General features: G+C 41.1%; 1 protein-coding gene across 1 annotated transcript in view; it reads left to right on the top strand.

Annotated features, from left to right (window-relative positions):
• Positions 1 to 7,237: 7,237 nt before the first annotated feature.
• Positions 7,238 to 26,251, top strand: part of DNMBP (dynamin binding protein) — a 114,309-nt gene continuing 95,295 nt past the window's right edge. Inside the window, exon 1 of the mRNA XM_052660710.1 lies at positions 7,238 to 7,306. The gene's annotated coding sequence lies outside the window, so the exon portion shown is untranslated. The remainder of the gene's footprint in view (positions 7,307 to 26,251) is intronic.

Genomic DNA, 26,251 nt, shown 5'->3' with positions numbered 1-26,251 from the left:
GCAAAGTTCTGAAATTGTCTTAGTGGTGAGCCCACAGTGCACAGTGGAAAGACTTTGAAACTGGCAGAGGGTGGTTTGAAACCTAACTTTGTCCTTTACAAGCTCTGTTATCTTGGTAAATTAGGTATTTCCAAAAATATGGGTAAAGAATCACAAATATGGGTAAAGAATCACTCTAGATGTTCTACAGGATGATTCAAGTGATGCAGGAGCCAATTTTGCTTGATGCTCCAACCAAGCAATAAATAACTTAGTGAAAAAGTTATTCTCTTAACAATTTATTTAGATCTTTCTGAATATATCAAGGAGAAAGTCTCTATTGGGTTCTAACTTTCTTGTTGTTCATTCGCTAAGTTGTGTCCGACTCTCTGACCCCATGGACTAGGGGTCCATGTCCTTCACCATCTCCCAGAGCTTGCTCAAACTCATGTCCAGTGAGTCAGTGATATCATCCAACCATCTTATCCTCTGTTGCCCCTTCTCCTCCTGCCTTCAGTCTTTCCCAGCTTCAGGGTCTTTTCCAGTGAGTCGGCTCTTTCCATCAGGTGGCCAAAGTATTGGAGCTTCAGCATCAGTCCTTCCAGTGAATATTCAGGGTTGCTTTTCTTAGGATTGACTGGTTTGATCTCCTTACTGTTCAAAGGACTCTCAAGAGTCTTCTCCAACACCACAATTTGAAAACATCAGTTCTTCAGCACTCAGCCTTCTTTATGTCCAGTTGTCACATTCGTACGTAACTACTGGAAAAACTACTGCTTTGACTATATGGACTTTCGTTGGCAAAGTGATGTCCCTGCTTTTTAACATGCTGTCTAGGTTTGTGGTAGCTTTTCTTCCAAGGAGCAAGAGTCTTTTATTTCATGGCTGCAGTCACCGTCCACAGTGAGCCAAAGAAAATAAAATTTATCACTGTTTCCACTTTTTCCCCATCTGTTTGCCATGAAGTGATGGGACTGGATGCCATGATTTTAGTTTTTTGAATGTTGAGTTTTAAGCCAGTTTTTCCACTCTCCTCTCTTGCCCTCATCAAGAGGCTCTTTAGTTCCTCTTAGCTTTCTATCATTAGAGTGGTACCATCCACATATCTGAGGTTGTTGATATTTCTCCTAGCAATCTTGATTTTAGCTTGGGATTCTTCCAGCCTGGCATTTCACATGATGTACTCTGCATATAAATTAAATAAGCAGAGTGACAATATACAGCCTTGACATACTCCCTTCCCAATTTGGAACTAATCCGTTGTCCCATGTCTGGTTCTAACAGTTGCTTCTTGGCTTGTATACAGGTTTATCAGGGAGGCAGGTAAGGTGGTCTGCTTTCTAACATTGGCTGTTTTCATTTTTTAACAAGAGGAGAGTAGCCCTCAAGCTCAGAATTAGAATTTAATAACCATTTTGTTTTCAATGTATTTGTTTTGAAGGTTATCTCCTATTAATTGCAATCTATATACTGGTTTTGCATTTATGGGAGTGGTACAAGTTTTTCCTTAAAAAAACAAGGTGAGTAAATTTAAATAAACATATTTTAGGACTTCCCTGGTGGTCTAGTACTTAAGACTTGGTGCCACGGTAGGAGGCATGGGTTCAATCCCTAGTCGGAGAACTAGGATCCTGCATGCTGGGCAGCATGGCCCAAAAAATTAAATTAAGTAAAAAAAAATTAAAATATTTTAAAAATTTAGGAAGGTGGTATCCATTTAGTCAAGAATTATTGTGATGGTTTTCTGAGAGTGAATTATGTGAAGTGTGGAAAGCACTAGGCCAGCTGTTTAGCCCCAGGGAGCATCAGTTCCTCATTTATAAGCTAAAGATAACAATTACTTGCCTGGTTGTTGACATGATATGTGCAAGAATAAACCACCGATATTATTTGGAGAAGAAAATGATGACCTTGACTATCTTTCTTCATTAATGTAGACAAACTGGGAAAGAAAGATGGTTTGTGAATTATTTTTAAAGAATTATTGATTCTATTCAAATGGGAACCAGGTTCTATTTCTTAGTATAATATTTTTTCTGATTAATAAAAGAAAAAAATGATATATGGGAAGTTGTTAACATAAGATCAGGTCCCAATGAACATTTACTATAAACTTGTGTTTAGTATTTCAGCTTCCCCTTTCTTTCCTTCCCCTACCTCCTTCCAGATTCTCAACTATCTTCTTTCTTATCTCCTATGAAAATAAGAAGAGATCTGAGAGTGTCACTTAAATATATACATATGTGTGTGTGTGTTTAATTAAAACCTTATTTTTGGCCGCGCTGGGTCTTTGTCACTTTGCTCAGAGTTCCTCTATCTAGTTGTAGCAAGCCGGGGCCACTCTTTGTTATGGTGTGTGGGCTTCTCATTGTCGGGGCTGCTCTTATTGTAGAACATGGGCTCTAGGCACGTGGGCTTCAGTAGCTGTGGCTCCTGGGCTCTGGAGCACTGACTTAGTAGTTACGGTGCACGGGCTTGGTAGTTGTTCTGAGGCATGTGGAATCTTCCCAGACCAGGGATCGAACCTGCATTGGCAAGCAGGTTCTTATCTATTGCACCGTGAGTGAAGTCCTCACTTAAATATATTTTGATGGGTACACAAGAGAATGATTATTTTCCAAAATATTATCTGGGCTAGGCATTAGCATTTTAAGGTAGATTTGTTTGCTAGTTTGATTTTTACTTCTAATTATGAAAGGATTTCCTCTTCCTCATTAAACCAATTTCAAGCTTCTGCAAGCAGATAGGAAGAGAAGGAGCCCCCTAGGAAACACTATATCAATATATAAGAGCAACTCTTAAGATAAACATGATACGGTCCTTTGTTTGAATTCAGAACTTCCTTACAGAGTCCTTCTAGGAAGAACAAAATAGGAATCGGCTTTACTTTTGCCAACCAGTATTCCTAAATGGAAGTAAATGACCTCCGTTATCTTCATCTAGGAGCTGGTCTTGCCTCAGTGCAAGTCCACTAGACAGATACCCTTCCTGAAAAATCACCCTGAACTCTTCCGCAATAGAGCCAGACTTCCCACACCCTTCCTCCACCCAACAGGAGTCCTCTCCTTTCTGTTCCAGTGCATTCTGGCACCATTTTGACAAATAGTTACTAGTGTTTCCAAGTGCTATTTCTTCCTTCTCTGATATAAAAGGCTAAATCGGTGCCTTGTATATTCTACTACTAAATTGCTCCAGAGGGAAGCCATGGGGAACGGCTTTGATTTGCGGCCAGCCGTGGAAACTGTTAGTGACGCAGTTCATTATAACAGTGAGGGACACTTAAGTGTGTCCTGATAGAGTGGGTTTAGGTTCAGACATGGGATCAAAGGATGACATACCTAAATAGTTTTGATCAATGTGGTTAGTCAAAATCTATAGGAATTGATTTTGGTTTATTGAAGATTATCCAGGAAAAAAATTAAACTTCTGTTTTAGTATTCTACAGGTGGATATTGTCATTGTTAACAGAGAGGTTCCACATGCATTATCTCTTTTGATTCTTTTTATTTCAGTCTCTTCAATCGAGGACATTTTATTATGTATCAGTACATTGACTTAAAATGAAGTTCAAACTCCTTACCACGGCCCATCAGGCCCAGGAGACCTTCACTCTTGTTTGTTTTGTAATTTCATCTTATAGTACTTGATTTCTTTCTCACACAGGCTTCTCTTCTGTTCTGAAACTGATCAAATTGTTTTCCACTTTAGGGCTTTGCACCTTCAGTTCCTCCTTCTGCAAAGACACTTTCACAGCTCTTTGCAGAGCTGGTTCTTTCTCATCATTTTGGACACAAGTAAAGGTTACATCCGCAGAGACTTTCCTGACCACCAACCACTATATTCAAAGAAAATTTCCACTTCTTACTTTGGCCCTTATCAGACCAGATCCTCATCTAAACCGCAGAACACATCACAGTTCTCAGTTCTCTCAGGAAACGGTATAACTTGTGCCATTCGCCTGTATAGGAGAGAGATCAATTCATTATATACAATGGATGCCTAGGGCATTAGGGTTTAATTCTCTATGGTCTAATTTATCACATCATCTGGTTTATTTCCCTCACAGCATTCACCATACCCTGTAATTATTTGGCTTACCATTTGTTTAATGATTTATTGTCTGTTACCTTCCTCTTCCTATTCTTACTGAGATGGGACTACCAGGCCGCATTACCTCCCTCCTGAGAAACCTGTATGCAGAATAAGAAGCAACAGTTAGAACTGGACATGGAACAACAGACTGGTTCAAAATTGGGAAAGGAGTATGTCAAGGCTGTATATTGTCACACTGCTTATTTAACTTATATGTAGAATATATCATGTGAAACGCCTGCCTGGATGAAGTACAAGGTGGAATTGAGATTGCCGGGAGAAATATCAACAACCTCAGATAAACAACCTTTTAAAACACTCTAATGGCAGAAAGGTAATGCCAAAGAATGCTCAAACTACCGCACAACTGCACTCATCTCACACACTAGTAAAGTAATGCTCAAAATTCTCCAAGCCAGGCTTCAGCAATACGTGAACCATGAAATTCCAGATGTTCAAGCTGGTTTTAGAAAAGGCAGAGGAACCAGAGATCAAATTGCCAACATCTGCTGGATCATCGAAAAAACAAGAGAGTTCCAGAAAAACATCAAGTTCTGCTTTATTGACTATGCCAAAGCCTTTGACTGTGTGGATCACAAGAAACTGTGGAAAATTCTGAAAGAGATGGAATACCAGACCACCTGACCTGCCTCTTGAGAAATCTGTATGCAGGTCAGGAAACAACAGTTAGAACTGGACATGGAACAACAGACTGGTTTCAAATAGGAAAAGGAATACATCAAGGCTGTATACTGTCACCCTGCTTATTTAACTTATATGCAGAGTACATCATGAGAAATGCTGGGCTGGAAGAAGCACAAGCTGGAATCAAGATTGCCAGGAGAAATATCAATAACCTCAGATACGCAGATGACACCACCCTTATGGCAGAAAGTAAAGAACTAAAAAGCCTCTTGATGAAAGTGAAAGAGGAGAGTGAAAAAGTTGGCTTAAAGCTCAACATTCAGAAAACGAAGATCATGGCATCTGGTCCCATCACTTCATGGGAAAACAGTGGAAACAGTATCAGACTTTATTTTGTGGGGCTCCAAAATCACTGCAGATGGTGACTGCAGCCATGAAATTAAAAGATACTTACTCCTTGGAAGAAAAGTTATGACCAACCTAGATAGCATATTGAAAAGCAGAGACATTACTTTGCCAGCAAAGGTCCATCTAGTCAAGGCTATGGTTTTTCCAGTGATCAGGTATGGATGTGGGAGTTGGACTGTGAAGAAACCTGAGCGCCAAAGAATTGATACTTTTGAACTGTGGTGTTGGAGAAGACTCTTGAGAGTCCCTTGGACTGCAAGGAGATCCAACCAGTCTGTTCTAAAGGAGATCAGTCCTGGGTGTTCATTGGAAAGACTAATGTTGAAGCTGAAACTCCAATACTTTGGCCACCTGATGCGAAGAGCTGACTCATTGGAAAAGACTTTGATGCTGGGAAAGATTGAGGGCAGGAGGAGAAGGGGACAACAGAGGATGAGATGGTTGGATGGCATCACTGACTCGATGGACATGGGTTTGGGTGGACTCTGGGAGTTGGTGATAGACAGGGAGGCCTGGCATTCGTGGGGTCACAAAGAGTCGGACACGACTGAGCAACTGAACTGAACTGACTGATGTTACATATATTTTAACAACCACACACAAGTAATAGAAAGGAGAAACAACATCTGATGAGAATTTTGAAATACAGATCTTCCTCCACTTACAGTGGGATGTCCAGACAAACCCATGGTAATTTGAATATATCCTAAGTCCAAAATGCATTTAATACAACTAACATACCCAACATCAGAGCCTGACCTACCTTTAACGTGCTCAGAACACTCACAGTAACCTACTCCATGGACTGTAGCCCGCCAGGCTCCTCTGTCCACGGGATTTTCCAGGCAAGAATACTGGAGTGGGTTGCCATTTCCTTCTGCAGGGGATCTTCTTAACTCAGGTAATGAAGGCGAGTCTCCTACACTGCAGGCAGATTTTTTACTGAGCCACCAGGGATGCCTACATTAACCTACAGTTGGGCAAAATCGTCTAACACAAAGCCTATTTTACAACAATGTATTGGATATCTCATGTAATTTATTGAATAGTGTATTTTGAAAGTGAAACCCAGAATTGTTTATGAGTACAGAATGGTTGAAAGCCAGTTGGTGGCTTGCCCCCTTTATCTTGTGGTTGACTGGGAGCAGGCTTACTGTCCCTCTCGGCATTAGGAATGTCCTAGAGCAAATCGCCTGCCCAGGAAAGGATTGACATTGAAAATCCTACTGTGGTTTCTATTGAATGCCTACCGTTTTCTCATCATCGTAAAGTGGAAAAATCTTAAGTCCAGCAATTTTAAGTGGGGACCATCTGTGGAGGTTTATCTGTTATGTGTTCACAGTGATAGACTTGTTGCATCTTCTTGAGCATCTCCCAGATGGATCCCAGGAACCGAGCACAGAAATTCAAGAAGCCAAGCAGTGTGACTTTACGGCCATTAACACACAAAGAAAATCCTGTGAGGATTCGCGAACGAGTTAAAAGCGTGCTCTCAGCCCTGCCTAGTTCGTGCATTCTGTCATTCCTTACTTTCAAATTCTAGACGGTATACTGAGAGAAGTTCCTCAGGAAAAAAAAAAAAAAACAGGCCGAAGTGAATTCCAAGCATTTGTGACGTGATAAAGGGAACTACCTCGGAGCAACAGAAAGGACCGCACGGTAGACAGGAATTGAATGGGCTTTCTCTAAGTGGAACTCCCCGCGACCCACCACCGCCCTCCCACCCCTCCAGCCCCAGGTTGGATGGGGAGTGTGGCGGGTGAGGGATCAGCAAGGGAGGAAAGGAACTTTCGACCAGAGAGAGCTGCACGTAGAACTGAACGCGCCACGGGGAGCTGACAGCCGAGTCGTCCCAGCAGGGTCGGCGCCGCGCGGCCGGCGGCCTCAGTTTCCCGGGGTAGGGGTTCTGGAGCGCCACCCCCTCTGACGTCACGGGGCGTGCCGTCTGGGGCTAGAGCGCGGGGCTGGCCCTGAGGAGGTGGGCGCGCCGGGCCGAAGCGTGGCGCCCCCGGGCCGCGCGGTCCGGGCGAGGCGGAAGCCTAGGCTGGAGGCGGGGCCGCGGCGCTGAGTCACGCGGGGTTGACCCGCTCGCCGCCTGCAGAGGCGGAGGTGACAGCGGGCCTGGGACGTGCGGCCGTAGCTGCCCCGCTGCGCCGAGGGACCGCCGGGCAGCGGAGGGCAGGTCAGGGGCCGGGCGAGGCCGGGTCGGGCAGTTCGGTCTTCGGGGGCGGCGGGCGGAGGGGCCCCGGGCCCCGAGGGACGCGCCGGGATGCTGGGCCTGCGCCGCCCCTGCCCGGCCGCGGCCGCTACCCCTGCCGGGAGCCTCCGACGGACAGCGGGGCACCGGGCCCTCGTCGGAGCCCTCCGGTCCAGATCGGTCGAGCCCTAGGAGGCGCTGGGGACTCGAAGAAGCCAGGTGGTCGGCAGTCCGAGGGTTGCAGACGTGGGCTTTTTAAATTGTGTCAGGCAAGCCCAGGGATCTTCGCACTGCACCGCCCTGCCACTTCGGCAATGAGGCGAAATTTGTAAACTGTGGAAAAGAATCCAGCGTTATTTTACAGATGAAGAAATTCTTTTGGTTCACACAGCGTCACTTTCAGTCGGAGTAGGAGGACTTGATTTTGTGTCAGGGAGGCAGAGGAGGACGGTTTCCGAAACAAGAGTAAGACCTGTTTGGCTAGAGATGCAAGTTTGCTTCTGGTGGAATTTGGTATACCTGCTTTCCTGCCGCAGGTACCGATGTCCACCAGGCATCAATTTCTCAAGGCATCTAACCTTAAAAAGGATGTCCATGCTGTCAGTTGAATAAAGGAATGCTGGGGTTACAAACAGATCAGGTCTGCTGCAAGTTAGGTGCTGTGGAAAATGGTCGGTGTATACAGTTAAATTTTAAATGAAAACTCCACTTCACATGCAATCTTTTTATCCTTTATTGTCTGTCTCATTTATATAGTAAAGAAGGATACTCACAACTTATTCTGTAGTTAGTAATTTGCCTTTAGGTCTGTTTTACCATAATTGTTTTACAGTAATGTGAGCTTTCTTTTCTTTTCACTATCACTGGTGCTGTGGAATGTGGCAAGCCAGTGGTAGCATTAATATTTAGTGTTTGAGCATAGATTATCTGGGCTTCCCAAGTGGCACTAGTAGTCAAGAACCTACCTGCCCATGCAGGAGACACAGGTTGGATCCCTAGGTCAGGAAGAACCCTGGAGGAGGGCATGGTAACCCACCTCAGTATTCTTACCTGGAGAATCCCATGGACAGAGGAGCTTGGAGGGTTATAGTCCTTGGGGTTGCAGAGAATCAGACACGACTGAAGCGACTTAGCACACACAGGTTAGCTGCACGTGTTTGTATAGCTGAAGTTACAGGCTCGATTAATTCCTTGTTGTATATTGAAGAGTGACGTATGTGCCAGCATACAGGTAGGTGTTGTTTCTTAGACTGTTGCTAGGTTTATTACTCACGGCATAGAATTGATTCAAGGTGATGAACAAGTTAGTTTAAACCTCAGCACCTGTTTTTCTCTAAATTATTGAGTTAAAGGCTCTCTAAGACTCCCATCTCTAAAGTTCCCTGATTTTACATGTTTATTTGAAACATATATCACTCGTTGTGACAATAACGGTTTTTAGAAAACATGTTTTTTGAAAAACTCTGCATCATGCATAGCAGATCTTCAAATTCAGTGTTATTCTCAGTGCTCCCAGTCACTTCATCATTGTTGAATTAATGTAAGTGAAAAGAAATTTTTCAAATTACTTCTGTGTTAAATTCACTAAATTTAGAGACTGTAATGAATGCTTTGTGTATGGTGGAGAGCTGCTAAAATCTGGCCTGGGGATGGGATCTCTGCAGTGCACAGATAACTTTTGTAATAAGCCAAGGACATTCTGCCTCGGAAATGTGATAAGGTGTCTTCAATACAGTGTTCATACTGTGTGAATTTCCAGCCGAGATGTGATAATCTTCGTAGACAATCTGTCCAAATATGTACATGTTATTTTGTCTTGCAGCTCCAAAGCAGAGCCTTTCCCACCTCTTGTTTCTTTTCTGGCTCCTTTCTTCTTAGTGTCCCTCTTACGTGCAGAGACCCCTTCACATTCCTCTTTGATCCACATGAAAGAGGCAGTTCAGAGCCTGTTTCAAGCACTGATTGAACCTACATCACTTTTTCTCCTCTTAAAGTACATGATAAATTGTAATTCTTGAATCATCATTTAGGTCTCCTAAAAACTCAGAGTGAATATTCATTTTTAGAACATAGTGCAAGACTCCATGAGGCTCTGGTTCTGAAAAAGGGTTAAGGGGACTGTGTATAGATTTTTACCCTCCCTAAACTGGGAGACTGCAATCTAGGAAGCCTCCAGAGCCAGTAGACTCATTTCTCTGCCTCAGAAGGAAACAGTTTCAACAGGATACATAGTGAAACTTCAAATTTGTTCTTCTTCTCATCTCTCTCCTCACTTTATCAGGGTTGGGCTGAAATAAGCAAAAGGTGATTTCTCATATTTCAGACACTTCAGTGATTGTTAAGATTACACATACTTTTAAAATTTGGTGAACTTTTTTGAGTGAAAAAAGCAATTAAACTAGAATGCAAATGGAGGTTTGCATACACACTACCAGATATAAGGCTTGCATTATTTTCTAGGTTTATTAATCTGTCATTTCGGAAGTTAGTTAATGTATTACCTACCCCACAGCGGGCTTCCCAGATGGCTCAGTGGTAAAGACTGCCTGCTAGTGCAGAAGAGGTGCGTTCCATCCCTCGGTTGGGAAGATCCCTTGGAGGAGGAAATGGCAACCCTTAAACATGAATTCAGTTAATATTAAGTAGTTTCTTATTGTGCCTTGCTTAGGAAATTATCTGAATAAACTAACCTTCAAGATTGGATAACAGTCTTGTTGGCCAGGAGCTAATTATATCAGTCTCTCACCTGGAAAGGCAGAAAGGTATGAAGTAGCAGCCATAAAATCATATCACAGATCAACCTTGTGATGAAAGAATTGATAAACCAAGGCTCAACAAATATTCATGGAGTACCAGATCTGTTCTTGGTGCTGGGGATATAGCTGTGAACAAAACAGAAAAAGCCCTGCCCTCATGCAGTAGATTTTCTGGTAGCATGGGGGCAGACAGGAAACAAATATGTGAATGGGCGTGGTCACATGATTGTAAGTGTTGTAAAGAAACAGAAAGAGGTGTAAGTGGGAAAGAAGAAGGAGGCATGCACTCGTAAAGTGCAGAGTGGTCTAAAGAAGGCCTCTACTGAGATCACTTTGAATCTAGATCTTGAGAGGAGTGAGGGAGTGAGCAGAAGGCAGAGGGATGAGTAAGTTCTGAACCCTAATGCAGAAGCATGTTTGGCTTGTGTGAGGCACAGCTAGGTCACGGTGGCCAAGCAGTCCCCATGTGGGTGAGGGGAAAGTGCAGCAAGTGAGAGGTGGTAGGAGTTGGGGTTGGGGACAGGGTGTGCATAGCAGTGTAGGCGGTTTTGTAAAGTATTTTGGCCTTTACTCTGAGTGAGCGGGGAGCCCGCTGAGCCTTTTGGACAGAGACGCTTCTGATGACTTACGTTTTAACAGGATCACTCTGGCTGAGTGACAGAAAGGGACAAGGGCACAGTCAGTGAGGGCTTCCCATCCATACCAGTTGTGTGACCCTGAACTGCAGTCCCCTGGCCTTTGTTTGCTCATCTTAGGATAACCAGGTGCTCTCTAGCTCTAGAATTTTTAGATTCTAAGAAGTGTGGGATCTCTGTGGGCTAGAGGATTATATATATGAAAAGGTTCTGAAAGGAAGTAGTTTCAGACGACGTGAAAAGTTGATGCCACCAGTGTGCCTTTAGCTGAATCGCTCCTAATCTCGCTCCTAATCAAGAGGTAATCGGCTCTTTTCAGTTAGGTTGTGAGGTCATGAGAACAAAAACACTGTTTCGTGACCATTCTCCCCTGATCCCTTTAGTACTCTGCTAATCCCTGAATTTTTCCCTTCCTGCTTGAAAAAGGATGAAAAGCTGTTACTCATCAACAAAGCTGGCAACCAAAGTTGCTTTTGTTGTTAGGAAAGTTGGAAACTTAGGGGAAGGAAACAATTCTAATTTTGTTTTCATCATAGGTCATTTGAATTCTTCTTTTTTAACATGCAAGGAGCCTAAAAGATGTCCTTTTTTTTTTTTTAATTTCCCTTATCTTCCTCCCTGCATTTTAGTTGGTAATGATACATTTCATTATGCTTTTTCCCCACCTCTGAGTACTGTTCTTAAGGTCCTCCTGTGTTTCTACAAGTACATCTACTTCTTTGCTTCTGAATGCTGTATTATGTCCCATGCTCTGTGTGCATGTGTGAACCACAATTGTGCTTATCTCCTCCCTATGTAATACATACTCAGGTTGTCCCTACGTCCTACTACCACAAATATTGCTGCAGTGAGCATCTTCATACCTGTCCACTTCTAAAACTGTAATAGAAGTGTGGGGTATACACTTAGAAGGGAATCGCTGGGTCATGGGCTTTCATGTCCTGAATTTGAGCAGACGGTGCCAGATGCCTGCCCACAATAGCTGTACCAATCTCCTGCCAGAAGTGTTTGAGGGGTCTTATATCATGTCCCAGCCACCACTCAGCTTTCTCTTGGTCTCCACCTTTTGTAATCTCATAGGGGCAAAGTGGTATCTTGTCATTTTCATTTGTATTCTTTGGTTACTAATGATTATAAACATCTCTTATACATATAGTTTTATCTGTAAGTTACTGATTCCTGTCTTAGCCCATTTTCTCTTGAAGTTACTGTGTTGTTACTGTTGACTCATGGAAGACAGTTTATAGATGTTCATTCATCATCACTTTGTAGATGTTTCCTCGTATGTTAATTTTGTCTTTGTTGTCCTTTTATCAATAAGAATTCTAAATTTTAATATAATGAAATAAGTAAATTCTTTGGCTTATATCTTATGCTTTTAGAGTTTTAAGAAGGCCCTGCCAGTCCCCAGGTTATTGCTATTTGTTTAATTTGTCTAGAGTTCACATTACACATGAGTTAGATAGGGATCCAGCGCTATTATTCTCCATTTAATGAGCCAATTTTTCCAGTAACATATCCAAAAAACCCATCATTTCTTTCATTACATTGTGATACCCTCTTTCTCCTATATGGTTTCCATGGAGACACTAGTCTATCTCTAAGCCTCTTTTTTGTTCCATTAGTTTGTCAGTTCTTGCTCTGTTTTTTATGCTCTAATTTTATTACAGTGATTTGGCAATACATCCTCATGACTGGCATAGCAAGAATCCCATCTCTTTTTATTTTTAAATTTCTGTAGCTATGCTGGGGTCATTATTTTTCCATATAACGTTTGCAGTATGTTTATCAAGTTCCTCAAATTTTTTGAGAAAATTTTATTGGGCTTACATTGAATTTATAAATTATTTGAGAGAGGCTTAACATCTTTTTGATATTAGCTTATTTCATTCAGAAGTATGTCATGTGTCTCTTCATTTATTCAGCTCACTTTTTTTCCAGAATTTTTGTTTTACTTGGAAATAATTTAAAACAGGAATTCTAAGATTAGTACAAAGAACTCCTGTATATCCCTTACCTAGATTCATATTGCTGTATTTGCTTTATTACTCCCTGTCTACATTTCTGTACCATTTGTTCTTACCCATTTGAATTATTAGTTGCAGACGTCATGACCCTTTACGCCTAAATACTTCATCAGCTCAATTTTAAGTCCCTTATTAGAACTTTAAAGTTTTCTCCATAAAGGTCTAAGAGGATATTCTTGACTAAATTAATTTCTGAATACTTGATAGTTTTGTTACTATTGTGAATCATGTGTCTTTCTATTACTGTTGTTTTATAGTTGGCTATTGGTAGTTTAAGAGAAATGGTATTGATTATTGTAAGTTAATCTTGAATTTTGCAGCCCGGCTTCACTGTCTTATTCAAATAGTCTGCTGTTTTCTGTTGTTTCTTTTTCCCCATAATTAATCATGTCCTTTGAAAATACTGATAGTTTTGTTGTTTCCCATCCTTTTATTTCTTGTTTATCTTTCCTTTACAGCCTTGACCAGAACTTCCAGAACTATGTCAAAAATGTTGCTATGTTAGTGAACATCTTTGACTTGTCCTCACTCGTAAGGAGAATTAATCCAAAGTTTCCCCATTTCATATAATGTTTGTTTTAGGTTTTAGGTGTACCTTCATCAGGCTACCCTGGAGAAGGGCATGGCAACCCACTCCAGTATTCCTGCCTGGAGAATTCCGTGGACAGAGGAGCGTGGTGGCTGCAGTCCATGGGGTCACAACAAGTCGGACATGACTGAGCGACTCACACTTTGGTCAGGTTGAGGTATTCTCCTTTAGGTACTCCTGGTTTACTGAGCATTTTCATCATAAATGGGTATTAAGCCTTGTCAAATACTTTTTCAGGATTTGTGTCCAAAGAAATAAGATGGCATCAGGAGGCTGCAAACCAAAATCCTAAGCTGAGCTTTAGCTTCAAGTATAAGAAGATTAATAAAAGTCTTCAATATTTCTGAACACTGCATATATAAATTTATGGTAAACATCTCACAATTCCAATATATGCTTATTTCACTGGTATGTCATCTTTTTCCTCCTGCTTTAAGAGTGAAAGTTTAAAAAGCTGGTGTGAAGGATGAGAGCACCATATTCAGCGTAACTGAAGTCGTCAGCATGATTGTAAATATAAGATATGTAAAATTATAGTTTCCTTGCTCTGTGGATCAGTCTCTGCTCTGGGTATAAACCTCACCTAAGTATATCTCACAGAATATTGAGATGGTTCAGCAAGTAGCTCTTTAGCAGCCATAACTGCTAGAGTGTTGGGCAGTAGATTCTCAGGACCATCTCTTTTCGTACATGATTGTTTTTTTTTTTTTTAAAGCTAGCTGTTTATTCTTAATTATAAAAATTATGCCTCTTAATTGTAGAAAATTTGCAAATAGAAAAGGAAATCTTTGATCCTGCCTTTTAGAATCAATCCCTGTTAAACTGTTTCTCTCTCTGGTCTTTGGAGAGTAGGTATGGGGGGCTTACTTTTTGGAGGAAGAGAATTCACCTAACATTGGGCTATATAATTTTGCATCACCCCTCCTTTTTCAGGTTTAGGCCATCAGCTCTTGTTTGTCTTGCTTTGATTGATCGTCTGGGAAAAAAAAAAAAGAGCTGTAAGGCTGTAAGAAAGATATGATTAGTTTATAGAGGCAGGGTTAAAGCTTGCGGATGACTTGGACATTTCTAACAGGCTGTGTCTGAGTCCACAGACAGCCCGGCCTCATTACCAGAGTATGGAGAAGTCATAGTCCAGCTGCCAGCAGACTGAAGACTAGCTTGAAGGAGAGGAGGAATCTATTTGATGTCACTCTGCTTCAGTTCAGTTAGCACCTTCCTTGTTTAGAACACGTTTGCATTTATCTTTCAGAAAATAAAAAGTATGGAAGAAATAGTTGTAATTTATTTTCTTTTGACTCTGAAATAATCCCAAAATATTGTCTTGTTTCCCTAATCACCTTCTGCTAGTGTGAGGTGAGGGAGTGTGGTACTAAATTGCTGGAAGTGACAGAATTTTTAACATTCTCATCAGCTGATAGATTCAACATCCAATGCCCTCCCCTCCTCACTCCTCATTCCTTCACCTTGCTCTTCTTCATTTTGCTGAGATACCTGTCACTTCCTCAGAGCTTGTTGTCTGCCTTCCCCATCCCTCCAGGAGGAAGTTCTTCAAGGGCAGGAACCTGTTTTTTCACTGATAAATCCCAAGCACCTTTGAGCCTTGCCTGGTACATAGCATGCCCTCAACAGATGGAACCCATAAAATGAGTCAGTCTGTAAGGAGGCAGCTGTGTGTTACAGCAAGGGGAAGTCTGAAGGGAGAGGCAAGGGAAGACAGTTTTCTTAGCCTCATGGGTTCGATAAACTAGTAGAGTCCCCATTTCCTGCTTGACCTTGTAAGCGTTTCTATCAGCCCAGCCACAGAGTTAATTTCTCTACATCTGTTTTAGCCACTCTGTTGGTTTTGAAAGTGGAGTGTGTCTGTGTTGCTGACAAGCACATGTCGGGAGTAGGGCCACAGAGAGAATAGTCAGTGCTGACGTGGGCTCACAGGTTCCGGGCCCAGCACACACTCTGCGTTGTTTTCATGAGGTGATTGATTCTCTTAGGACAAATGATCTGCCCCATCAGCAAAAAAAGTTGCAGTGGATGTGCCGAGTGGCACTGAATGCCCAGTGTCACACCCCGTGCCCTCCCCCTTTCTAGTTTATTCTTCCTCCCATCCCCAGCCATGCAGAAACCTTTTGGCATCTCTGTTGTTTCTGAATCTGGTTCAGGATTGTCATGATGAACAGTCATGCTGCATATACGTGGTCACTTTATTATAAAGCAAGGCTCAATCATATTAAATAGCACTCAGTGGCACCCCATTCCAATACTCTTGCCTGGAAAATCCCATGGGCGGAGGAGCCTGATGGGCTGCAGTCCATGGGGTCGCGAAGAGTCGGACCCGACTGAAGTGACTTAGTAGTAGTAGGGTGCTAAGAAAAAAAAAAGAGGGGGGGATTTTGACACAAATACACCATATTGCTGTCCTGGAGGCCAAGGCTGTAGACCCATCTGTCTCGTATAGACCATTGTCTGAGTCAAGGTCCTGAAAAATACCACTTAACCATTATTTTTCCCTACTATTATTCTACACATTACCTGGCCCTCAAATCTGATCCAAACTGTCCGTGTATATGCTAATTCCACATCCCTATTTCTCCTTCAGTCAGATCTCTCTTTTTTTCCTATAGCAATGAGGATAGCGATAAGTATATTATTATAATTATGAATATGTCTTGGGGTTCACTAGGAGTCTGAATTCAAATGAAGGGAAAGGAATTAAAACAATAATATACTAACAGCGGCTAATATTTTAGCCAGTCATAGTCCTAACTGCATTCTTATTTAATCTTCAGAACAATTTTAAGGAAGGTGCTGTTGTAATCCTCATTTTGCATTTGGAGAAACTCAGGTACAAGTTGGTTAGGAAACTTGCCCTAAAGTTTCTAATGCTGTTGAGTGATAGAACAGGAAATGAAACTCACGCCTGTTTTTCTCCAGCACCCACTCTCTTAACCAGCATGCCATAGCAGGTCTCAGGTAAGTGGCTGTCTGAAGACCAGGAATGACTTGCACAGTCACATGGTTAGTGCTGACTGTCTTTTTTTCACGTTCACCACACTACTGACTGGTGTGAGGTGTAGGGGGACTGGGAGGACTCTGCAGCTGGGACTGGCTGGGGAGCTTCTTCCCAGATCCTGTGTTGTCTCTGCAGACAGAAATGAATGGCACCTCAGAAAAGGAGAGGCTCTGAAACTACCCATCCAGCTTGCATTCTCTGGCTTTTTGGCCTTTTCCTAAAAATAATAATTTCCTAATAATAATATCTGAGATTTGCAAAAATGAATAAAGAACAGTACAGCAAATGTCCCATGTATCCAACACTCAATTTAGAAAGCTGAGTTGGTTTCTGTGTTCCACCTCCCTTTGCCCTTTTAAAGATTCTCTGGTTCTAGTGACTTAGAAGGAAAAATAAAAGAATTGCGTTCTATTTACATATGAGAGCAGTACCATTACTGTCACCTAAGAAAAAACACCAGTCATTCCTTAATATATAATCAGGAAGCTAGTCAATGTTCAGAATTTCTTCCATTTGTCTCAGTTTCTTAAACAGTTGATTTGTTTGAATTGGAATCCAAGAAATGGCACCCATTGCATTCAGCTAATATGCTTCTTAAGTAGTTTTTAATTGATAAGTTCCCTTTCCTTTGATGTTAAGTTTTGATTACAGTTTATTTTGTCAAAGAGTTTTGCCATATAGTTTCCCACATTCTGGGTTTTTTTGAATGGCTATGATACAACCTTATTGCCTGATTGCAAGTTAATTTACACTTTTAATCTGTCAGTCACTCTTGGAGGTTCCAAGTTATTCAGTCTCCATAAATAGAAAGGGTTCACTGACCCACATACAGCTTAGTCTGGTCCAGAGGTCGTTTCCGAGGAGTCTTCCAAAATGTTCCAGGTGATAGGGAATGACATAATCAGCAGCAGATATCTCTATTTAAAAAACATTTTGCCTCAGAAGGAATTTTATAGCTTCTCTTTGGCAAGGAATTTTCATGGTCCCTAGAGTCAGAGAAGGGAAGGGAGAAGCGAGTGAGAGGTCTGGTTTTCTTCTTTCAGACAGTGTCTGTTGCTTTAAGGATTTATGGGGCTCAGTGCCAGAACTTCCTTGGGATATTATTGTCTTATAGTTTAGATCTGCTTATCAGGAAACAGAATCCCTGAAGGGTCAGTTAGGAGAATGAGTTTACATTAAAATCAGACCTTTGTTAGTGCCTGTTGGGGTCTTGTGTTTTATTCCTGAGCTGCTAGCTAGACTGTAGAGTGTAATACTAATGTGTATGGTCTTCACACCTATAGTGTTTATTATCTGTTCTTTATGCTGCCACTGTCTAGATGTCATTCAATAATTATAATAATATTTGGACTGCTGTAGACATGAAGAAGTCCAATTTTGTTTTATTTTTCTTTTAGTCTTGTTGCCTTGACCCACTAGTCAACTGTAATAGTTCTACAGGGTAATTAGTATTAAAAAGAAAGAAAATTGTTGGAAGTGTGAAGCAATATTTGGCTTTATTTATCTGGTGGTTCAGATGGTAAAGAATCTGCCTGCAATGTAGGAGACCTGGGTTTGATCCCTGGGTCGGGAAGATCCCAAGGAGGAGGGAATGGCAACCCACTACAGTATTCTTGCCAGGAAAATCCCATGGACAGAAGAGCCTGGTGGGCTGCAGTTCGTGGAGTCAGAGAGTCAGACACAGCTGAGTGACTAACACTTTCACTTTCATCAATATTTAGTGGCTTGATGACTGTTAAAAAAAGTATCTCAATGTCAATATTTTCATGTAGTTTTGAAGCCCAGCAATTAATAAAACCAAGACTAAAAATCTAACATAGAATAAGGACATTTAATGCGTTTGTTACAGTACCGCTTACACTTTCATTATGAACTTAACTTGTTATCTTAAGTAAGAGGTTTGCTTTAATTAAAGGCATTGATAACAGTAAATTACTGGAAATCTTTGTGTTGAATTTTACCAGTATATTCAAACTTTATTCTTATATTCCATATAAGAATGGAATCAGGAGTCAGATTTGATCAATATTCTCTTCTGGTGACTCCAAATGCTTAAAAACTGAAGTATAATTATTATTCACAACAGAAGTGTCAACCAGAGGTGGTTTGCTGGTTATGGATTGTTCTTCCTTGCACTGATCAGTTTAACAAAAATAAACACTTCCTATTTACCATGGTCACAGGTAGCAGCAGCATACACACGCGATAATATGATTGAAAAGCAGTCTGTAGATGTGTTGTAATAATATGTGTTACAGTGTAGTGCCTTGCAATGAACTGCCAGTATTTTGATGAGGCTAGAGTTTGGGGTGTGTGGTGGGTGGAGGGTGTCCAGAAATGAGGCCCAACGTATGTGTGGGAATCAGATCATGATGAGCTTGGTACGATTTACAGAGGAGTTTCAGATACTGCTTATCAGTAATGGATGAGAAACTCTTTTGAACTTCAAGCAGTAGAGAATTATGAGAGTTTGTATTTAAAAAAGATAATCCTAGTGCAGTGTAGAAAATAGAACAGAGGGACATAAGACTGGTGGGTAACCATTTAGAAAGCTATTGCCATAGTCCCAAAGAAAAGATGATGGGAGAAAAAAAAAAAAAATAGGGCAGGGGCAATCTCAAATTGAAAAATGTCAAGTCAGAGAACAATTTTTAAGAGGTATATGAGTTTGAAGGACTTGACAATAGTGTTAACGTTTTTCCTGGCAATGGAGGATACTTTTTTAGAAGGTTTTTTTTTTTTTAGGACATTAGTTTTTTTTTTACTTTTATTAAAAGATTAATTTGGGGAATTGGCTCACAGGATTATGGAGGCTAAGAAGTTCCATCATCTGCTGTCAGCCAGGTAGAAACCCAGGAAAGTCAGTAGTATAGTCCTAGCCTAAGTCGGAAGGCTTGAGAACAAGGAAGTGCTGATGGTGTAAGTTCCATAGGATATTTAATTAATTTCATATTCCTCTTCTATCCCTGGAAGGCATTTGGCAAAGGTTTTCTTAGACCCATAGGCAAGGATCTCTTGAGTAAAACTGCTGCCAGACCTTTGTGGGATGTAGAACTATGTGGTTCATTTAGAGTTTAGGGTAGAGGGGGATGTCAATTGCTTTGTCCTTGTGACCAGTAACCACAGAGGGTCACATTACTGCCCCTTCCTTTCAAAAAGACGAGCAATTTTGAGCAGTTGGCCCCACCTAGAAGTTGCTGCCTCATCTTTGTTATTGTTATCATCAATATGAGCGATGATAACATTTCTCCTCTCACTTCATTTTCATCATCACCATCCTCATAGCTGACATTTACAAAATGTGCGAGGGTTTACTATTTACCAGGAAATGTATTAAATGTTTTACCTACATGATCAAACATATTTATCTATCTTTGGCTGTGCTGGGTCTTTATTGCTGTGCAAGGGCTTCCTCTAGTTGCGGTGAGTGGGGTACGCCTGCTTCTCTCTGCGGTGGCTTCTGGTTGCAGAGCGTCAGATCTAGGGCACCTGGGCTCAGTAGTTGTGGTGCTGGGCTTAGTTTGCCCTGTGGGTTGTGGGATTTTCCTGAACCAGGGATCGAACCCTTGTCCCCTGCATTAGCAGGTGAATTCTTAACCACTGATCCACCAGGGAAGCTCCCTACATGATCAAACTTAATCCTCATAACACGCCATAAAATAAATTACTATTGTTATCTTCAGTTTACAGATGAGGAAACAAAAAGTTCAGAGTGGTTTAAGTAACTTGCCCAAGGTCACATAGCAAATGCAGAACCAAAAACTGAAACTAATTCTCTGACTTAAATCTGAGCTCTTAGCTGTTACGAATATATGTATTACTTAATATAGTTTAGAAGTGAAAATGATTTCTCTTTTTAAATTTACTCCTTTATGTAGCCATGCCCTGGAAAGTTCACATAATCAAACACTGTATTACCTACCCTCCATCTGCAGCTAATAGTGGGAGTAAAACATAAATAGATTTTTAATACATAAAATACAGGAAAAACCTGAAGGACAAAGTGGAGCATAGATAGGGAAACTATTTAAATTTCTGACTTTTTTCAAGGCAGGATATCCATGGGTGCCTTCACTATTTTTAGCTTGAAATATAGCAGTTTCTAAAACAAGAGAGAGACTCAGTTTTTAAAATTGAGACAGAATTCACAAACCATGAAATCTCCCCTTTTAAAGCATACGCTCGAGTGGGGTTTTTTGGGGTGTCCTACACATACGTGCAGCCTTCACCACTGTCTAGTTCCAGAACATTTCCTCACACTGGAAAGAAACCTTGTGTTCTTTAGCAGTCAGTCATTCCCCACTTCTTTCTCCTGAGACACTCATTTTAAAACGCATTAAATGCCGAAAAACATCCTAAAGCTATGACAAGGGTTTTGAGAATACCTGTCCATAGTCTTGCTCTCTAATGCAGATGACGGCAGCAGCAACAGCAGTAATAATAGCAGCTGACCCCGGTGTAGTGCTTACTACGTGTGAGTACTCTTCTAAGTGCTGTATTTATATTGACTTAAATTTCTATGAAGCAAGTTCTATTACTAAACCCATTTTCTAGGTGAGGAAATTAAAGCACAGAGAAGTTGAGTAACTTGCCTCAAATCACGTAACCTTAACATGAGGTGGAGCTAGGAGGTAAATCCCGATAGTCTGGCTTTGTAATCTGTGCTCTTAATTATTGTGTTTTAAGTTTCATATTTATATTTGAAAATTATATAAAGACCTTGAACCATGCTAAGTGAAGGAAGCCTGTCACACAAGACCACCTATTGTATGACTCCATTTGTATGAGATGCCTAGAGAAGGCAACTCTTTCTGTCTAGAGAGAAAGTAGATTACTGGTTGTCTGGGGCTGGGATGGATGGGGAGATTTTTGGAGACAAAAGGAAAGTGACTGCTAATGGGTATGGAGTTTATTTTTGAGATGATGAAAATGTTTTAAAATTGATAGTGGTACAGGTTGCGCAACTCTGGAAATTTACTAAACCCATTGGATTGTACACTTTGGATTAATTCTATAGTATGTGAGTTGCAACTCAATAAACCTGTTTTTTAAAAATGATATGAGGATAAATGACCTGGATGATTTGCCTTAGAATATCTTTTTGTCTTTATCTGGAAAAAAAAATACACACATTTGTGTTTGGGAGTGCTCAAATACTTAAAACCTGTTCTAATTCTAACCATTTTACTTATTCAAACATTTCAGGTGCTCCCAAGTACCTAAGATCAAACCCAACGTTTCTAATGTGGGAGTTTGTCTTGTGAGATCCTGTAAGCTCATGAGGAACATGATCAATGTGAAGTGTGTTAAGTTATCCATTCTGCAACTATTTATGGAGGGCCTGCTATGTACCAAGCAGTGCTCTAGATGCTTAATATACATCAATGCATAAAATAGACAAAAAAGATCCCTGCCTTATAGAGCATATAGTGGATAAGGACTAATTCTGTAGACTTCATAGTGGAGGTACCGTGAGCTGGATCTTAGAAGATAATAGTTTATCCAGAAAATAAGAGTTATGCATATATGATGGAAGAGGGAAGTGCTCAGCTGATCCAGTCAAAAAAACTAACATCACATTTTGTCTTTTTTTTTTTTTTTGGCTGTGCAACAGATAACTTCAAAATCTCAATGGCTTATTACAACAACCATCTGCTTTTTTAATAGCTCTGAGAGGGCTGAGATTTGTAGGTCCAAGTAAAGGAGTAGAGACGGCACCAAATGGATATAGGAGCAGGAATCTTCTTGGGAATTTATCTCAGGTCTTTGGCCAAGGGTAAGCCTCAGTGAGGCCTGACACAGAGTGGCTTCTGTGGAGCTAAGAGCTGAGCAGAGATACCTGAGGGTGCACGTTGCTCAGAAATACTGGATTTCTAGTCGAACCAGAGTTGAGAGACCTTGATGAGCACTTAAGACATTCATTTGAGACCCCAGAGGGAAAGATATAACGCATTGTGTGATGACTGAAATGATAAATTTAGCAGATGAGGAATTTAAAGCAGCTGATGTAAATAGGACATAATGAATAGATAGGGACCTTCAAAGTGTAGTTGCTGAAATAAAGATTAACTGGATGGACTTAAGATAGCAAGAGCAATGCTGCAGAAAAAAAGGGGCCAATGAACTATAAGCAGATAAATAGAAGTTATCCAAGCTGAAATGCAGAGAGAAGAGAGATTGGGGACAGGAGAGAACAGAACTGTAGTGACAGTGAGTTAATATCAAGTAGTTTAATATATGTCTAATTGGAATCTCATAAAGAGAGGAAGAAAGATGAAGAAATAATGACCAAAATTTCCCCAAATTTAATCAAAAACATAAGCTTATATATTCAAAAATCTCAGTGAACCTCAAACTGGGTAAATAAGACTATACACCTCAACACTTTGTCATCAGATTACTGAAAACTAAAGACAGAGAGAAAACTCTTTAAGAGTGGAGAAAAAAGATATTACAGGGGAATGAAGATAAGAATGACAGCTGACTTCTCATCTGAAATCGGCAGAGGATAATGGAACAACGTCTCTAAAATTTGAAAGAAGGAAAATAAAACCACCAATCAAAATACTGTACTAACCAAAAAAATCTCTCTGAAATGAGAGTAAAATGCTTTCAGATAAACTAAAGTTGAGCAAACTTGTTGTCAACAGACTTATACTGCAAGAAATGCTAAAAGATATTCTTTAGGCTGAGAGGAAATGATATTGGAAGGAAACTCAGATCTGTAGAAAGGGATGAAGAACATTAGTGGTAATTGTACAGGCAAAAGTGAAAGACCTTTTCTTTAAGGACAACTCATTGTTTATAATAAATGGCATTGTATTTTGGGGTTTATAATAAACTACATTAATTATCTATCGTTGTGTAACAAATTTTCTCAAAAATCGGTGCCTTAAAACACTATAAATACTTATTATCTTACAGTTTCTGTGGGTTGGGAATTCAGGAATGGCTTAGCTGGGTGTTTCTTGCTCAGAATGTGTCATGAGTTGCCATCAGGATGTTGGCGGGGCTGCATTCATCTGAAGGCTTTGTTGGGACTCTGTAATCTCCTTCCATGATGCTTGCTCACATGCTTGCTGGCAGGCCCCAGTTTTTCACTGTGTGGGCTCTCCATAAGACTGCCTGAGTGTCCTCACAGTCTAGTCTTGGGAATCACACACTGTCACTACCACTGTATTCTGTGGGTTAGAAATGAGTCACTGGTATGGCCCACACTCAGGAGGAGAGGAAATAGGGAGCAATATGGAAAAAGTTTGGAATCTATTTTAAAGCTACCACAAATATCTATGGCAACAGTAACACAAAATAGAAATAATGTATATGGCAACAGTAACACAAAGGACAGGATGGTGTGGTAAATGGAATTATTCCATTATGTAGTTCATATATTGTATGTGAGTGAGTGAGTGAAGTCACTCAGTTGTGTCCGACTCTTTGTGACCCTATGGACAGTGGCTACCAGGCTCCTCCGTCCATGGGATTTTCCAGGCAAGAATACCAGAGTGGGTTGCCATTTCCTTCTCCAGGGGATCTTCTGACCCAGGGATCGAACCCAGGTCTCCCACATTGCAGGCAGATGCTTTACCCTCTGAGCCACCTGGGAACGTATGTAGAATGGTATAATATTAAATCTAAGTAGATTGTGGAAGTAAAGTAATGCTGAAAATTATCCAACCCAGGCTTCAGCAATACGTGAACTGTGAACTTTCAGATGTTCAAGCTGGTTTTAGAAAAGGCACAGGAACCAGAGATCAAATTGCCAACATCTACTGGATCATTGAAAAAGCAAGAGAGTTTCAGAAAAACATCTATTTCTGCTTTATTGACTATGCCAAAGCCTTTGACTGTGTGGATCACAATAAACTTTGGAAAATTCTGAAGGAGATGGGAATACCAGACCACTTGATCTGCCTCTTGAGGAACCTGTATGCAGGTCAGGAAGCAACAGTTAGAACTGGACATGGAACAACAGACTGGTTCCAAATAGGAAAACGAGTATGTCAAGGCTTTATATTGTCACCCTGCTTATTTAACTTCTATGCAGAGTACATCATGAGAAATGCTGGGCTGGAAGAAGCACAAGCTGGAATCAAGATTGCTGGGAGAAATATCAATAACCTCAGATATGCAGATGACACCACTGCATACGCTTACTCCTTGGAAGGAAAGTTATGACCAACCTAGATAGCATATTAAAAAGCAGAGACATTGCCAACAAAGGTCTGTCTAGTCAAGGCTGTGGTTTTTCAGGTAGTCATGTATGGATGTAAGAGTTGGACTATAAAGAAAGCTGAGTGGCAAAGAATTGATGCTTTTGAACTGTGGTGTTGGAGAAGACTCTTGAGAGTCCCTTGGACTGCAAGGAGATCCAACCAGTCCATCCTAAAGGAGATCAGTCCTGGGTGTTCATTGGAAGGACTGATGTTGAAGCTGAAACTCCAATACTTTGGCCACCTGATGCAAAGAGCTGACTCATTTGAAAAGACCCTGATGCTGGGAACGATTGAGGGCAGGAGGAGAAGGGGATGACAGAGGATGAGATGGTTGGATGGCATCACCGACTCAATGCACATGAGTCTGGGTAAACTCCGGCAGTTGGTGATGGACATCTAATTGCGGCAAGTGGAACTACTCTTTATTGCAGAGCAGTTCAGTTCGGTTGCTCAGTTGTGTGTGACTCTTTGCGACTCCATGGAATTCAGCATGCTAGGCTTCCCTGCCATCACCAACTCCCGGAGCCTACTCAAACTCTTGTCCATCGCATCAGTGATGCCATCCAACCATCTCATTCTCTGTCGTCCCCTTCTCCCGCCTTCAGTCTTTCCCAGGATCAGGATCTTTTCCAGTGAGTTGATTCTTCGCATCAGATGGCCAAAGTACTGGAGTTTCAGCTTCAGCATCAGCCCTTCCAATGAATATTCAGTACTAATTTCCTTTAGGATGGACTGGTTGGATCTCCTTGCAATCCAAGGGACTCTCAAGAGTCTTTTCCAACACCACAGTTCAAAAGCATCAATTCTTTGGTGCTCAACTTTCTCTATAGTCCAGCTCTCACATCCATACATGGCTACTGGAAAACCATAGCTTTTACTAGACGGACCTTTGTTGGCAAAGTAATTAATGTCTCTGCTTTTTAATATGCTGTCTACGTTGGTCATAGATTTTCTTCCAAGGAGCAAGCTTTTTTTAATTTTATGGCTACTGTCACCATCTGCAGTGATTTTGGAGCCCAAGAAAATAAAGTCTGTCACTGTTTCCATTGTTTCCCCATCTATTTGCCATGAAGTGATGGGACTGGATGCCATTATCTTAGTTTTCTGAATGTTGAATTTCAAGGCAACTTTTTCAGTCTCATCTTTCACTTTCATCAAGTGGCTCTTTAGTTCTTCTTTGCTTTAAGGAACAAAAAATAAGGCAAATAGAAACAAATGCAGTATCAATAATTACTTTAAATGTATATAGCAACTGTCTGAAAGAGATGCACTTTAGAAATTCAGAGAAAGACAAAGAACTGTGATCTCACTTGTACATGGAATTTTAAAGAAAAATGCCAGACTCATAGGAAAAGAGAGTAGAGGGGTTTTCCTGGTGGCTCAGTGGTAAAGAACCTTCCTGCCAATGCAGGAGACAGGGGTTTGATCCCTGGGTCGGGAAGATCCCCTGGAGGAGGAAATGGCAACCCACTCCAGTGTTCTTGCTTGGGAAATCCCATTGACAGAGGAGCCTGGTGGGCTACAGTCCATGGGGTCTCAAAGGAGTTGGACATGACTTAGAGTCTAAACAACACAACGCGTAAAACTGCTGGTCTCTCTTCCCATGGTCCTTGGATGCAGGTACTGCGTAGAATGACCTAAAATCTCTTACCCTGAGAGTGGTCTCAGTTATTTTTAACTCCAACTGCACAATTTCT

Source organism: Budorcas taxicolor, chromosome 23 (assembly GCF_023091745.1).
Source record: "Budorcas taxicolor isolate Tak-1 chromosome 23, Takin1.1, whole genome shotgun sequence".
Taxonomy (NCBI): Eukaryota; Metazoa; Chordata; class Mammalia; order Artiodactyla; family Bovidae; genus Budorcas; species Budorcas taxicolor.
This window is presented reverse-complemented; position numbering and strand designations above follow the sequence as displayed.